Consider the following 15,969-nt stretch of genomic DNA (forward strand, 5'->3'; position numbering starts at 1 on the left):
CTTGCAGAAATGAAATGCTAATCTATGAAAGTAGGAAACGCTAGTCTATGAAAGCAGGAAATGCTAATCTATGGAAGCAGGAAATGTCTATGCTACTTTTGCAGAATGGAAATGAAATAAACTACTTAGGAGAAGGCAAGAGTAAGAAAATAGAAGAAAAGCAACAATTACTAATACTCTGACGCTTCCCCGGCAACGGCGCCAAAAAGATGGTGGGCTCCAGTATTGTCGCAATAATGCTACAACTCTTGGGGCTTCCTATCTCTAATTTTATCAACCCGGTAGTTCGTACAAACTTGGAAGCGACGGTGTTGTATGCACAAGTACTAGCTCTTGTCGCAGCTGTCACTTGGTCAGCTGGCACAAGTCCGCTAAGGCTCAAGCCAACTTCTATATGCTCTCAGAAGAAGCTTTCTAAATGATGGACGAAGGCTATCTCAAAGGAAATTAATCTATTTTGCAAAAATGAACTGAAAGCCAACCAAAACATGGAAACCCTAGTAAACCCTAATCTGACTAGTTTAACCTCTATGATGCAATAATGAGAGTGCAAATGTCTAAAAATGATGCCATTACTTCTAGTGATGTGAAATTCATGAACTCAGACTACTTCCATTGAAAAGAACATTGTTTTTGTATTTTTGCTTAAGTGGTTGGAGTGATTATGATTTTGTTTCTTATTAGGGTTTGGCTGTGCAGAGGTGGTGCGAAGGGAGAGAAATCTTGGGAAAGGTCAGGAGGGCTAGGAGAGCTCCCAGGGGATCCCTAGCATCAGTCCACAGAAGTCCACAACATTCAGGGGCTCGGCAACTGAGTTTGCAGGCTTCTACAGGATGTCTGCAGGGGATCCTACAGGAAACTCAGGAATTCTACAGGAAGTCTGCTAACTTCTACAGGATGTTCTACCGTGGAAGTTTTGGGTGATGGTGAAGTGATGGAGCGGTGTGGGTGGATAGGTAAGATGGAGATGGAGCTTGTGATGGCTCAGAGGTAGAGAAATAAGATGGAGAAAGAGTGCACGAAGTTGGTTGGTGGATAGAAGGATGGAAGCAACGAAAGGTCAAGAAAATGGAGCTACGTGGGCAATGGAAGAGTTGGAAGGTAAACGAGCTGAACAGAAGTCGAGTAGGTGGCTTTAGGCGTGGTTAAGAAGAAGAAGAAGGAAATGGAATGATACTGAGCAGTGTAAATAAAACAAATTGCTTATGTCTCGCACCAAAAACGAGAATCCATGAACCTGTGCTACCTGTGCTATTAAACCAATGAACAGCAATGTAAATCGTAAAGAGAAGTCGTGCATGGAGTTGGAATGAAGGAATATGGCTCAAGATCAGAGTGCATGGATGGATCTATAATTAAAATGACCGTGTTGCAGCTTGCATGAAAGTAAGAGACTGCGTTTTTTTGGTGGTTGGTACAGACTGCACCCCAATCTCTAAAGAGAGATGGCAGTGAAGACACTATCAACCTTTTCTTGGAGCTCCAATGAATTACGATCCTCCTATTCTAATCTAAGCAACTGAAAGCGATTTAACCATAAGCTAATCCTACTCAATCTCATTAAAGAAATCAAATCAACAGACTGTGTTCTTGAAATGCATGTCAAAACAAAGAAACAAAGTGCTGAAAAGAAAGGCAAATAACACTACAAAGAAGAGGAGGTCTATTGCTCTCAGGTTGGGCCCTAACCTGAGAGCTATAGCTCCCTTAAAAGCTCAGAATTAGATCCAAATCTGCTTGCCTTTATTCATAATCAAGAGTCTAATGTCATGCAAAAACTGGCTTACAAAAACAAACACCGAGCTATAGCTCGTGCTCAGAAATTACAATATTAGTTCAAAAGTTCAAAAAGCTCCTATCAAAGGCTACGGCCTTCATATTTATACACAATGAAGATCAAGCTGGCTTCCTCCATTCGTGGAGCTTGGCTGTCCAACTGAAAGTCAAACTACTGATCCTGTAGAATCCCTTAGCTGCCTTTAAGCTCGGTGGGGAGAGCTATTGGAGCTCGGAGTTAAGGTGAAAATCACGAGGAAGTTCATCAAGACTGTGGACAACCTCCCTATGAACCCGCAATGTCACCTTTGCTGTCTCCTTGTCTCCATTTGCGTGGTCTTTTGCTCTCTTTAATGCCAAAAACCTGAAATCATCATGTATTAGCCACATAGATATAATGCCTGCCCTTCTTCCTACAAATAACACGAATATACTAAGAAATGAATGCATAAGTGATAAAAGATGAATGGTTGAGCAAGGTAAGTAGGCCAAATGAGCCCAAATTGTACCAAAAATTGGGGCTCATCAGAATTTACTCCTCATCTCATGTAGAATCACTCTGGTAGACGACCAAGTTTCCTCCACTGCACATGATGACTAAAAAACATGATGAACCAACATGGTAATAACTCCAAAGACAAGGCCCATAAATCTCCACTAATGAAATTACTCTTTGTATTTATTGTCATTCTTTTCAACATTAAAATATGCCTATTATTATAATCACTTAATTCATGGTGTAATGTGCAAGCATGAGTAGCTCATACTAATGAGACCATGATTGCTCATTAAGGGGATGGGTTGTGCCACATTAATCCTATTTTATACTTGGTGGAGAGGTGGCCATACACACCTTTACTTGTTTGCTCTCTATCACTCCATCTGGGTAGATATAAAATTATGTTAATTAATATTCACATTGAGATATTTTATTATCATTTAGAGTGAAATATCTTTTTCCATATATATATATATATATAAACAACATTTCAAATTTATGTGATATAAATAAAAAATTAAACATTTCCTCTCAAATAAATTACAATATTAATAATGTTTTTCATTAAAATTAATCCTTAAATATATTATTATTATTATTTATCAATTTAATATTTTTATTTAAAAAAATTATATGTATCCACCCTAAAGAAATGACATATCTATCTCCATCATAATACACCTCTCAAACACAATCATTTCTCCTTAAATATTTCTATTAAACATTTTATTCATATAATTGGTTTATAAATTATTTTCTTCTCTAATGACTCATCTCAAAAAATTACAACATGCGTCAAACTACTTAGCGCGAATTATAAAATCCATGCCTCCTGAATTAGATCCGGAAATTTCGTTATTTGTAAATAAAAAAATCATTAAGCTTATGGAAATTTTTCATTTATAGGGATTTTTTAAAATTTTTATTGTGCCATTTTGATGACGTTACTCATTTCGAATATTGTTAGTCCGAAATTGAATTGTGATACATTTTCATGATTTTTGTATTCAATTTTTTATGTTCATAATGAATTAAGCAAAGTTTTTCAGTAGAAATCATATAAGAGAAATCTAGTTTTGATGATGAACCACTTTGTTGGTTCGAAACGGTTACGCCAAAAATTTATCATATGTGATTTTTACCGAAAGACTTTGCTTTTCATAATGTTATCGTTTTTAAATGAGTTGTTTTTAGTGCGATTTTTGAAAGCTTTTCCAATGAGTTTTTTAAGTTTAATTTCTCTAAATTCCACCAAGAATTTATTGATATTACAAGTTTGATGGGTACCCTGCACAATTGAAGTGCCCTAAGGGTTTTTGAGGGTGTTCAATCCATATATACAATAAAAAAAACTAGTTTAAATGACACAAATTAAGATTTCACCTCAACTTTTTCCATTGGGTGTTCAATCCATATATACAGTCAAAAGACCAGTTTATATAACACAAATTAAGATTTCACCTCAAATTTTTCCAATGGATTAAAGTCCAAAAAGCCGCACTAAAGACAACTCCATTTTTAAATGTATTTTTATCAAATTCTTTCTTTTTTTTAAGTTTGGTAGGACTACATCTCAATATGTATTATTTATCACTTTAACCTAAAAATTGAACAAATAACTTCATTTATTAGAAATGCCTTAACAAATCACATGTGAAAGACAGTGATTACTTTTAAATAAAATAATAAAAAGTTTAAAAATTAAGATTTATATATATAATATTGATTTTGTATAGATAATTTATAATTTAGGTTTATAATTATTTTATTTTAGATTGATAATTTAAAATATAATTATATTTTGGATAATAAAATAAAAATTAGTTTTTCCTCTTTTCAAAATTTGAGTATCGATTTATAATCGATCATTCCGAGTACTAATTTCAATCAAAATAAATGACATGAAATTCTTTAATATCTTATCATATCGTTGTGATTGTGTGTGCAGACATCATTACTGACCGCAAACACCACACCAGACGCAAAGTTGTAGGTCATCATTTGTTTCTTTATTGCAAAGAGCAAGATCTACCAACAATATGACAAAAATAAAAATATTCTAAACCTTTTACTTTCATTTAAAAATATTTTAAAATTATAATAATAAGTGTTGTTTTGCAAACGAGCTCCGTTGCGATCCACTTCACTTACAATTGCATGGTAAGTTGGTAGATTTTATGACAACTACGTACTGTGACAAACATAAAATTTCTTTGGCACCCGAAACTATTTTGCCCTTAAATTTCGTGTTGGCAGAGACAGATTGAGAATTGATCAAGTCAAGTATAACCTGAAACATATGGGACTCCGGTAGAAGGTAACCATGAATCTCCTCCAATGAATCTTGACACTGTGAATTGTACAGCCTCGCTGGAGCTCTTAATCACTCTATATCCCGGCCATTTGACCCGGTCTGCAGTGTTTGCGCCAGGGCCGCGGTTCATGTATTCCCCATAATAGAGGGTACTCAGTGCGAAGGTTCCATTCCATTCGAGCCACCCCGCTGGCTGAATCAAGTCGCCGAGAAACGATTGCATGAACACAGTGCGAGAGTACTTTTTCCACGGCCTCCCGAGGTATACCTTGAAGGATTTCTTCACTGGAATGAGGTCCGCGGCCGCGGCCACATTACAGTTCTGAATAGAAATCCCCGTATTCTGATTGGGGTCCTGCCTGCCCTGAGCGGTGTAAATTATCATCTGATTCTGGAGGGGTCTCCGGCCCAGGAGATTGCAATTCTGCAGAACCACGACCGCGTTGCCAAAGATGAAATCTACGGTGCCGTAGATGTTGCATTCTCTGTAGAACTGTCGAAGAGAATGTACGTAAAGGGTGTCCTGGTATCCCTTGAAATTGCACCGATAGAAGGCGGAGAAGTCTGATCCCACACGCAGGGCCACCGCCTGGTGTTTCGCCGGTCCCGCCGTGTTCTGGATGGTCATGTCGCGTGCGATAAAGCCTTTTCCAGTCACAGCTGCAATAGTGCATACCAACTGCGTTATTCATACGTTGTTCAAATAGGAATTATTTTGAAAGCTATCGCCTCCACTATGCTAGGATTTGGGGCCACATTTATTTCTGACTTGCTGTTTCAGGAAACTCTTAAATAAATCGATTTATAATACAAATATTTTTAAAGATCATTTTTGGGAAAAGTATTGTTTTGTACTCTATTTTTTCCAATATTAATTGGAGCTAACCTCCAAATAAAAATAAAAACGGGACAATCTCTATATTTATAAGGTTTAGTTTAACTTTCATATATATAGGGAAGAATTCGGTAAAATAATTGCAAAAAAATGTCTTTTTTGGTTATTTAAAGTGTAATTTTGAATATATAAATATATTCAACACCCTAAATTCCCTATGGGCAATCCAATAAATAACTGAATTTCAAAATATCATTCAGTTTATAAGTCAGACTACACCTATTTATAATAATACGTTGATCCAGAATATATATATATATATATATATAACTTGATCTATGTTATCTATATATTTAATTATAATTTGATTTGTGTTATCTATATATTTATTCACTGTTTAGATAAATTTGGGGAAGTATTGTATTTTGACACTATCCTTTTCCAAGGTTAACTGCAAAAGACCTGCACCTTAACACAAAAAATAAAAACATGATTATCTTTACATATATAATAATTAATTGATTTATATTATTTACCCATTTTAATTGATTTTAAATCTACAGAGGTATTATCTTTCTTCACACTTGGTAAATTCTAAATTTATTGATTTAATTATTAATAATTAATAATTTTATTTTTAGTTTTAGTTTTATGTAATGTAATTGAGTCAAAATGTTTTTTATTATTTTATTTTATTTTTATTCTTATGTAATTTGATAGATAACATAACTAAAAAATAACATAACAATACATGACATTATAAGATTTCTGAACTTTTTAGCACAATATATTTATAATGACTAATTGATCTATATTAAATTTCAATATTCAATAATTAATTGGATTTTGAGAATTGGTATAATGATCAAAATAAGTGTAATCCTTATGTTTATCATTGGTTAAATACTTTGAATGATGATTTCTTAGACACTATTTTTTTTTTTAAAGTTAAATCCTTCTATTATAGAAAATGTACCAAAAAAAAAAAAAAAATACATCCTTGGGAACTTAGCGAGCTAAAATAATTTTGTAACAAATTAACCAAAAAAACATTAAAAATTAATGTGATTATTTTCATGGCCTTTTGGGGTAGAACAACAACCAGTTACTATGTTCATGGGATTTAGTATATAAAATACCATTTTGTAATATTTACTCAAAAAAATAACATAATAACTACAACAACAACAAAAAAGAACATTAAAAATTAATGTGTCTATTTTTATGAGATTTGGTAAAAAAAAAAACAATATTGAAATTGCTTGCAAATCAATTTCAAACACCAAATTCCTCATCACTATAAGTTAGAAAGTGTGTTTCATTCCTATTTTCTTAAATCTACTAAATATTGGCCATTATTTCTTGCTGCCATACGATAAATTTGGGTGAATATTGGATGAGAGAGGCCAAAAATCACAGGACTTACCAACAGTTGCAGAACGAAAAGTAGTGAAGTTATCTTTCACGTTTCGATTTCCTGTAACCACTGTCCTATCCATGCCATCTCCAATGAACATGACATTCGTCTTCTTCTTCCACATTCTCTGCATAAACTCCTGCTTTTATATAAATTACGTATCTCGTATTTCTCTTCTCTGAAGCCACATAAAATTAACGACCTCTGTAATGGTTCTGTAATTTCCACTCTCGTCCTTGGCAACCACGGAGTTCGGTTTCACCGTGGCTCTAGAAGTTTCCAGAAGCCTTCGGTCTCCGGCCGACATCCAAGACGGAAAATTGTCAGAGTACATGAGCGGCATGAACTGGGCGTCAGATTGATATGATAGCAAATGGCGATTGTGATTTGGAACAGTCCGTCGCCGCTTGGCCAGTCTTGAGGCCTCAGCCGAAATATTCTTGACTATAGCTAGAGAATGGCTGATCAGATGTGAGATATTCCTCAGCTTGACCACCAAGTCCTGCTTGAGATGTCCATTGACATCGCTTCATTACATGATAGTGTTTCTGACCTTTGTCTTTGACTTATTTTGATAACTAATCCCCAATGGCTAACAATATCAAACTAGCTGATAGCTATTTCAGTGAACGCTTCCAATAGGCCTCCAATTGACGAATCCAATTATCAAGCTTCTTTGCATTCACTTCACTATTATACATGGGCAACTTGAATTTAACATCAAGTTTTAAAAAGGTGATTTACCAATTCCTTTTGAAGAATGATGATGAGTATGAGTAAGGGTTGTGTTAGCGGAAGAGGGTGAAGATGCTTGTGAAGAAAAAGATGAAGAATATGAAGAAGATGGTGGAGAGGGTGGAGGTTTGTCTCTATTCCCATTACCTCATTTTCCATTACCTACCCTTGAAGAGCTTTCTCCATTAGGAGGTTTGGAACTTTCTCCTTGCAACCTGATATTCCTCTTTTCATAGAGGACCTTCACCATCTATGTCATATCAAAGGAAGTATTTCTGAAGGTCTTCTCATCTTCTGTCATGTTTATAGGTTCTCCTTTATGAGACATGATCTCTGAAGTCTCAACTGCAACTTGAGGCTGAATTGGTATTGGAGATTGTGGCAACCTTTCTCTCCTTCCCCTTGACCCAACTTCAAGGCTTCCAACCAACTTTCCTTCACCTCTTTTGAGTTTTAACCTTATAAGCATGACATAAACTTGCAAACAATTAAATCCTTCTTTCATAAAGCAAACTTAGTGCTTTGATACCAAATTGATTTGATTTAGAATATTAGTTTGCAGTGTTAAGATTTTCCTCAGATTATAAACAAAATATTTTGAATGTGCTTAAGGATTCATAAATTTTTTGCAAGTGAAATGAAGAGTTTTAATGTTAATTTTATAAGCAATTTAACATAAATTGGAAACTAAATAGTAGCATAAACATGTACAGAACATCATAAAAAACACATTACAACAAGAACATGATAAAGAGTTCACCCTTCTTGGGCTACGCCTCCTTGGTCCAGCATCCAATGGCTTGGGCCTCTCTATTATGCTCAAAAATATAAAATATTGTGTTTGCAATGCTCAAATGCTTCTGAAACCTGCTCCAATTAGTTCAAAATGTCCAAAAATGGCTATCTCGCCTCTTTTTGCATCCAATTTGGTGAAAAACTGAAGAATTTATGACTTCCCCTTGTTTTCCCATTATTTGCTCCACAAATTGCCCCATTTTCGGCATGATCCTACAAATTAGCCCCAAAAACATGCTAGCTAGGCAAATCTTTTGTCGTGCGGCGAGCCATAATCTGTTGGTCGACTGTCTTATCGCAAATCGCAATCGGCGTAAAAAACCGGCGGTCTTATGGTCTTGTGAACACGGCAGGCAATGTGCGATTGCGTTGTGGTAGACTTGATGGGAGTATTAACTGTGACCTAAATTCGCATTGCATTCGGGATCCTTTCACATTTCGCAATCGGTGGATAACCTAATGCGGGTCTTTGCTTTCCTGCGAGTTGTGATTGTGTTTATCGCATCACAACCTGGGTACGCTGGGGCCTATTTTACATAATGCCTTCCCTTCGCTGATCTGTGATTGCGATCCATCGCATCACGCCTGTGGCTGATTCTTGAATGCCTTCTCGCCTACCTTATCGCATCGCGCCTTAGTTGTTATGGTGCCAATTTTTAACGCCGACCCACCTGCGTTTGTGATTTGCAATATGCGAGGGCCAATGTCGGCCTGCCACTTGGCACCCCCTCATTCGCTGAAGGGCTTTACCACATCATCCAATCGTACCATGTGTCTAAGTCAAACCTAAAATTTGACTTTCTCTAACTTCTGCATATGAGCTCAGATTTGAGTGTCGTTCACATTTTTGGATTCAGAATGACGAGCTCTTCGATTTGAAGCTAATTCTATCAAGATTCTGACACTTTTATTTTTTGAGCCTAATTTTGAGCACCTAATCACAAAGTGATATTAAACATCAATGTGCTTTGCCTTTGAATGATAAGCATGGTTCTTTGCCAAGAAAAATGCACTTTGTGTATCACAGTCTATCCTTATAGCTCGTTGAACTAACCCCATACTTCAACACAATCTCTACAACCAAACTGCTTCTTTGCTTGCGTGAGTGGCTGCCATGTATTCTACCTCTGTAGTTGAAAGTGCCACTACAGGTTGTCTCTTACTCATCCAACTGACTGCACCTCCAAATAGGTTAAACACATACCCACTTGTAGATCCTCTCTGATCCAGATCTCTAGCCTAGTCTGCATCAACAAAGCCACGAATGTCCAAAACTCTATTCAATCATGGTATTCCTTTGTAGCATAAACCATAATCACTAGTGCCATGTAAATATCTGAAAACCTGCTTCATTGTTGTCCGATGCTCCTTCCTAGGTTCTGACATAAACCTGCTCAATACTCCCACTGAATGTGCAATGTCTGGTCTAGTACAGACCATTGCATACATTAGGCTACCGACTGCACTTACATACGGAATACGGGACATGTCCTCTTCCTCTTCTTTTGTCTTGGGATACTGTTCACAAGATAAATTTACACCTACAGGCATAAGAACCTTCACTGGTTTACTATCCTACATATTAAACCTCTGCAATATTGTCTCGGCATACTTCCTCTAGTTTAACTAGAGCTTCCTCTTTGCCCGATATCGTTTAATTTCCATGCCCAAAATATATTTTGTAGCACGAAGATATTTCATGTCGAATTTGGAAAATTGGGTCTTCAAATCTTGGATAATTTCTTTGTCGTTTCCAACCAGCAACATATCATCCACACACAAGACCAGATAAATAACATGGTCAATAATTAATTAAAATACACACAGTGATATGCTTTACTTATGGTGAAACTAAGTTCCCGTATAAATGTATCAAATTTCTGATACCACATCCTTGGTGACTGTTTTAACCCATACAAAGACTTTTTTAACTTGCATACCAGTTCTTTCTTACCCTTCACCGCAAAGCCTTTAGGTTGCTTCATGCAAATCTCTTTTTCCAAATCCCCGTGAAGCAATGTTGTCTTCACATCCATCCATTCTACCTCAAAATAAAAAGGAGCAACAACATATAAAAGTAATCTAATAGAAGCTACCTTGGCAACAGGAGAAAAAATATCACCAAAATCAATTCCTGGCACCTGGGAATAATCTTTTTCTACCAACTGAGCTTTGTATTTCTCCACCTTTCCTTCTGCATTCATCTTCTTCTTAAACACCCATTTGTTACCAATGGATTTCCTTCTAGTCGATAACTCCACCAGATCCTGAGCCTCATTTTTGTGTAAAGATGTCATTTCATTAACCATGGCCTCTTTCCAAAGTTTGCCATCCTCCGAATCTACTGCTTCCCTCACAGTTCTGGGATCATCATTAGTAATAGATAAAGAAAAATTTGAACAGAAAGAAGATGGACTATACCTTTCTCACTACCTTCTTTCTTGATTTGATCTTCTCACAGCCGGAGTTTGTGGCTCTTCATCTTCTGATCCCTCTTCTACTGTAGAGTCTAATTCTTCCTGCTTTAGCTCAAACTCTATCTTCTCAGGTTCCTTTGGTAGGAATTCATGTTTAATAACATTTTTCACCTCTCTAAACACCACACCTCGACTATACATAACCTTCCTTGTTTTTGGGTTCCAAAGCTTATAACCTTTTAAACCATCCTTATACCTAATAAAGATGCACTTTTCAAATTTACTATCCAACTTTGTTCTTTTCTCCTTTGGAACATGTATATATACATCACATCCAAATACCCTCAGATGTGAAAGAGAAGATTTCTTACCAGTCCATACTCTTGTGGAGTCTTATCCTCCAATGCTGATGAAAGTGATATATTGATCAGGTAACATGCAGTCTCCATCGCCTCTGCCCAGAATTCATGTCCTAACCCAACACCACTGAGCATGCTTCTTGCCCTTTCCATCAACATCTTATTCATTCCTTCTACAACTCCATTTTGCTCAGGTGTGTATGGAGTAGTCTTCTGGCGTGTTATACCACACTTCTTACATAACTCTTCAAATTCCTTCTTGCAAAACTCTCCACTGTTATCTGCCTTCAACACCTTTTATCTTCTTCTCTGTCTAGTTTTCCACCAGAGCCTTAAATTCTTTAAACCTGTCAAACACTTCAGATTTCTTCCTAAGGAAATATATTCATGTATTTCTTGAGAAGTCATTTATACACATACTTTCCCAGTGATGGAACCGACACAGGTCCAAACACATCATTTTGCACAAGCTCTAATATTTGTTTCACCCTCTTACCACCAGAGGGGAAACTCACTCAATTCTGCTTCCCATATACACAATTTTCACATAAATCAAAATCTAGAGGGCAATTAGACATACCTTCTACCATACCATTATGATGAAGTATTTGAAGGCCCTTCTCTCGAATATGTCCAAGCCTTTGATGCCATAGCATGGTATTTTCTCGAGAGACCACTAGATTTTCTGCTCCACTTTTAGGAACCACAGAACTATTGCACCCATCAATAACAATGCTATCTCGAAGCTTGTACAAAGTTCCAATCCGAACTCCCAGCATCAATACTAGTGCTCCCTGAACCATCTTGCAGGTATCTTTCTCGAACACTGTTTTTACAACTGCATCATCCAACTTGCTTACAAAAATCAAGAATATGTAGAACACCCAAAAGTGTTCTAATCCTTCCATCTTGCAACTTCAACTTAACTTTTCCGCGACCAATGATTCTAGTGTTCCTGTCATCCCCTAAGAAGACATCACCACCATCATATTTCTCATACTCACAAAACCACTCTTTATGGGGAGTGAAGTGAAAGGATGAACCTGCGTCAGTCAACCATGCCTCATGATCTACATGTGTACTTGAATAAGAATCCCAGTACACATCCCCACCTTCATTTGAGGTGGTTTTCACCACTGTAGAAGGAGCATTATCACATCCATTTCCTTTCTCACAAGATTTAGATTTACAGTCCCTTTTGTAGTGCCCTTCCTTTCTGCATTTCTAGCACATCTTTACAGGTTTTATTGGAGATTTATATCTCCCTCTAGATTTAGATCTCCCACTCAAGGACCTTTCTTTTTTTTTTGGGGACCATCCTTGTACAGAAAAGGCATCACCATTGTGGCCCTCCATATATTTCCGTCTCATATCCTCCGAAAACAAGGATGAGACTATTTCATCAAACTGCAAGGAAGTTGCATTGCTGCCTATTGCAACAACCAGACTATCCCACGAATCTGGTAGAGAACACAACAAACTGATGCACTTATATTCATCTGAAATTTTAATATCAACAGATAATAACTGGCTTAACACAACATTAAATGCATTTAGATGCTCTGTCACTGAGTCTCCATCTTTCATCCTCAAGTTATACAACTTTTTTCGTAGGAACAGTTTATTCACCAGAGACTTAGATTGGTACAAAGTCCCTAACTTGTCCCAAAAATCCTTCACTGAAGCATCCCCTGATACATTCATCAATAATGAATTTGAGACACACAATCGAATTGTGCTCTTTGCCTTCTAATCCATCTTCGCCTAGTCTTCAACTAACATTGTTGTTGGTTTAGTACCCAGATCTACCGTGATTCACTGATCTTTATCAACTAGCAGATCCTCCATCTTGAATTTCCACAACTCAAAACTCTGACCATTAAATTTCTCGTTCTCTATGTTTCCAATGCTCGCCATCTTATTTCACCACAAGAATTGATCCCGTAGATCTCCCATTGAATAGGGTCTACCATAGTCCTGAGAAAAAAACTCTCAGCAACAAACGCATCCCCTTGAAGCCAAAACAACTCTGATACCAAATGTAGGTTTTAACCTTATACAGAAATTACCTACATTCAAATTCTAAAAATAAAAAATAAACAATGGCGAGAGCATAATACATAAAACATATATACATAGAGATTTTCCCCTGGATCCCAAAGCCGGAACTACCAGATTGATTTTTCATTATGTTCCTTTCGATGTTACAATACATATATACATGCCGAAGCATCCATAAACCCCAATCCATTAACCCTGGATTAGAACATAACTGTAGTTCCCTTGACCGGATCTATAAAATACCATGGACCGAAACCATCGTGCCCAAAAACCATGTGTGAAATCCATGCAGAAAACCATAGGTAAGTTTGCCCACCTAATATAGGGTCTAGTTTTTTTTCTTGGGGCGCTTCCCCGAACTCCATGTAGGGGGGGCTATCGCCCCCCATGTAACCCCCCCGCAAGTGGGCTAGTTGTGGAAAGAATATAACACAACCCAACAGAGTTGTCCTAGAAGCATTTTCAAGTGCTAGTGTATGTCTATGGTGTACATATACTAGTTGAATTTGACTCATGTGTGTCCAACTGCCATAACCTAGTCGACTATTTAACTTGCGAATTCCACGTGTGATAGGAAATTATGCTTCCTCGCAATCTCTTTCTCAACATTGCCTATTTTGTTTTAAATTTGTATAAGTGCGTGGACATGAAATAGCCCTACCGAGGAATTTACCTGCTTCTGGGGCCTTGAATTCCCCATGAGTTTGTAATATGTTGCAACTTGTTGGCTTATGGCTCACTACCAAGGCATTGTGGACTGCAAAAAATCATTGAGATCAAAGACTAGAAAGGTGTGGTATAGCCAAAATCAAAGACTAGGAGTGGTGTGGTATAACTAGTAGTAAAGAATTGAATATCATGACCAAAAAAGGGAGAGATGAAGAAAAAATGTGCTACAAGATAGAGGTTTGGTAAGAAGGGAAGCAACATGTCTTAAGGATTAGCCTCAACTAAATCGGTGGCCAATGGCTAGTATAGGGACCAAAGGAGAGGAGAAGGTGTTATAGAGCAACGGAGAATGACAAAGGAAAAGAAGGGGTGTATTATACCAATGAAGAAGGAAGTGAGCGAGATGGAAATCCAATAGAAAATTTGGGGGAAATCTTACTCTAGATGGAAACAATTGAATAACACCATTGCGAAAGTCATGTGACAAGATTCAAACAATAGCTTCCCACCTTCTTGCAATCAATAGTAAGAGGAGGAGCTAGAGGCCATGAGTGGCCTTCATTTCCAAACTGTATCGATACCTAAACTAGAATTTACTCCTCATCTCATGTAGAATCACTGTCGTAGATGACAAAGTTTCCTCCACTGCACGTGATGACTAGTTCACATGATGAACCAACATGGTAATAACTTCAAAGACGGGGCCTATAAATCTCCACTAATGAAATTTCTCTTTGTATTTATTGTCATTCTTTTCAAGATTAAAATATGCCTATTATTATAATCACTTAATTCATGGTGTAATGTGCAAGCATGAGTGGCTCATACCAATGAGACCATGATTTCTCGTTAAGGGGATGGGTTGTGCCACATTAATCCTCTTTTATACTTGGTGGAGAGGTGGCCATACACACCTTCACTTGTTTGCTCTCTATCACCCCATCTAAATATATATAAAATTATGTTAATTAATATGCACATTGAGATATTTTATTATCATTTAAAGTGAAATATCTTTTTCCGTATATATATATACAACATTTCAAATCTATGTGATACAAATAAAAAACTAAACATTTTATATTAATAATGTTTTTCATTAAAATTAATCCTTAAATATATTGTTATTATTATTAATATTATTTTTTATTTATAAATTCAATATTTTTATTTAAAAATATATATATATCCACCCTAAAGTAATTACATATCTATCTCCATTATAATACACCTCTCAAACACAAATTTATCCTTAAATATTTCTATTAAATATTTTATTCATATAATTGGTTTATAAATTATTTTCTTCTCTATTGACTAAACTCAATAAATTACAAGATACGTCAAACTACTTAGTACGAATTATAAAGTCCATGCTTCGTGAATTAAGATCTGGAAATTTCGTTATTTGTAAATGAAAAAATCATTACGCCTATGGAAATTTCAATTTTCTAAATCCAATTTACAGGGACTTTTAATTTTTTTTAATTGTCACTGAATTTTATTGTTAGGTTGAAAATAAATTGTGATACATTTTCATAATTTTTGTATTCAAGTTTTTGTGATTCATAATAAATTAAGCAAAGTCTTTAGGTAGAAATCACATAAGAGAAATCTTGGTTCCAAACCTGTTGGCCAAAAATTTCTCTTATATGATTTCTACGGAAAGACTTTGCTTTTCATAATGTTATCGTTTTTAAGCCAGGGCAATTTTTTAGAAGCTTTTCCAATGGGTATTTTTAGTCTAATTTCTCTAAATTTGGAATTTATTGAAATTACAAGTTTGATGGTTAACCTGCACAAGCTTTTCCAATGGGTCTTTTTAGTCTAATTTCTCTAAATTTTGGCAGGAATTTATTGAAATTACAAGTTTGATGGTTAACTTGCACAATCGAAGTTACCTAACGGTTTCTTTGGTGTTCAATCCATATATATAGTCAAAAGACCAATTTAAATAACACAAATTCAGATTTCACCTCAAAGTTTTCCACTGGATTCCGGAAAGTCCAAAAAGTCACTAAAGACAACTCCGTTTTTAAATGTCTTTTTATCAAAGACAAATATGAAATAAATTATTTTTAAAAATAATAAT

The 15,969-nt window shown here is 35.9% G+C and overlaps 1 pseudogene; it reads right to left on the minus strand.

Moving 5' to 3' along the window:
* Nucleotides 1-4,554: 4,554 nt before the first annotated feature.
* LOC149175089 (pectinesterase pseudogene) lies at nucleotides 4,555-7,728 on the minus strand (annotated as a pseudogene).
* Between the last annotated feature and the right edge of the window lie 8,241 nt (nucleotides 7,729-15,969).

The sequence above is a fragment of the Pinus tabuliformis genome, chromosome 4_1 (genome assembly GCF_031772625.1).
Source record: "Pinus tabuliformis cultivar Carrire ecotype Pingquan chromosome 4_1, CPIR1, whole genome shotgun sequence".
NCBI classification, from domain to species: Eukaryota; Viridiplantae; Streptophyta; class Pinopsida; order Pinales; family Pinaceae; genus Pinus; species Pinus tabuliformis.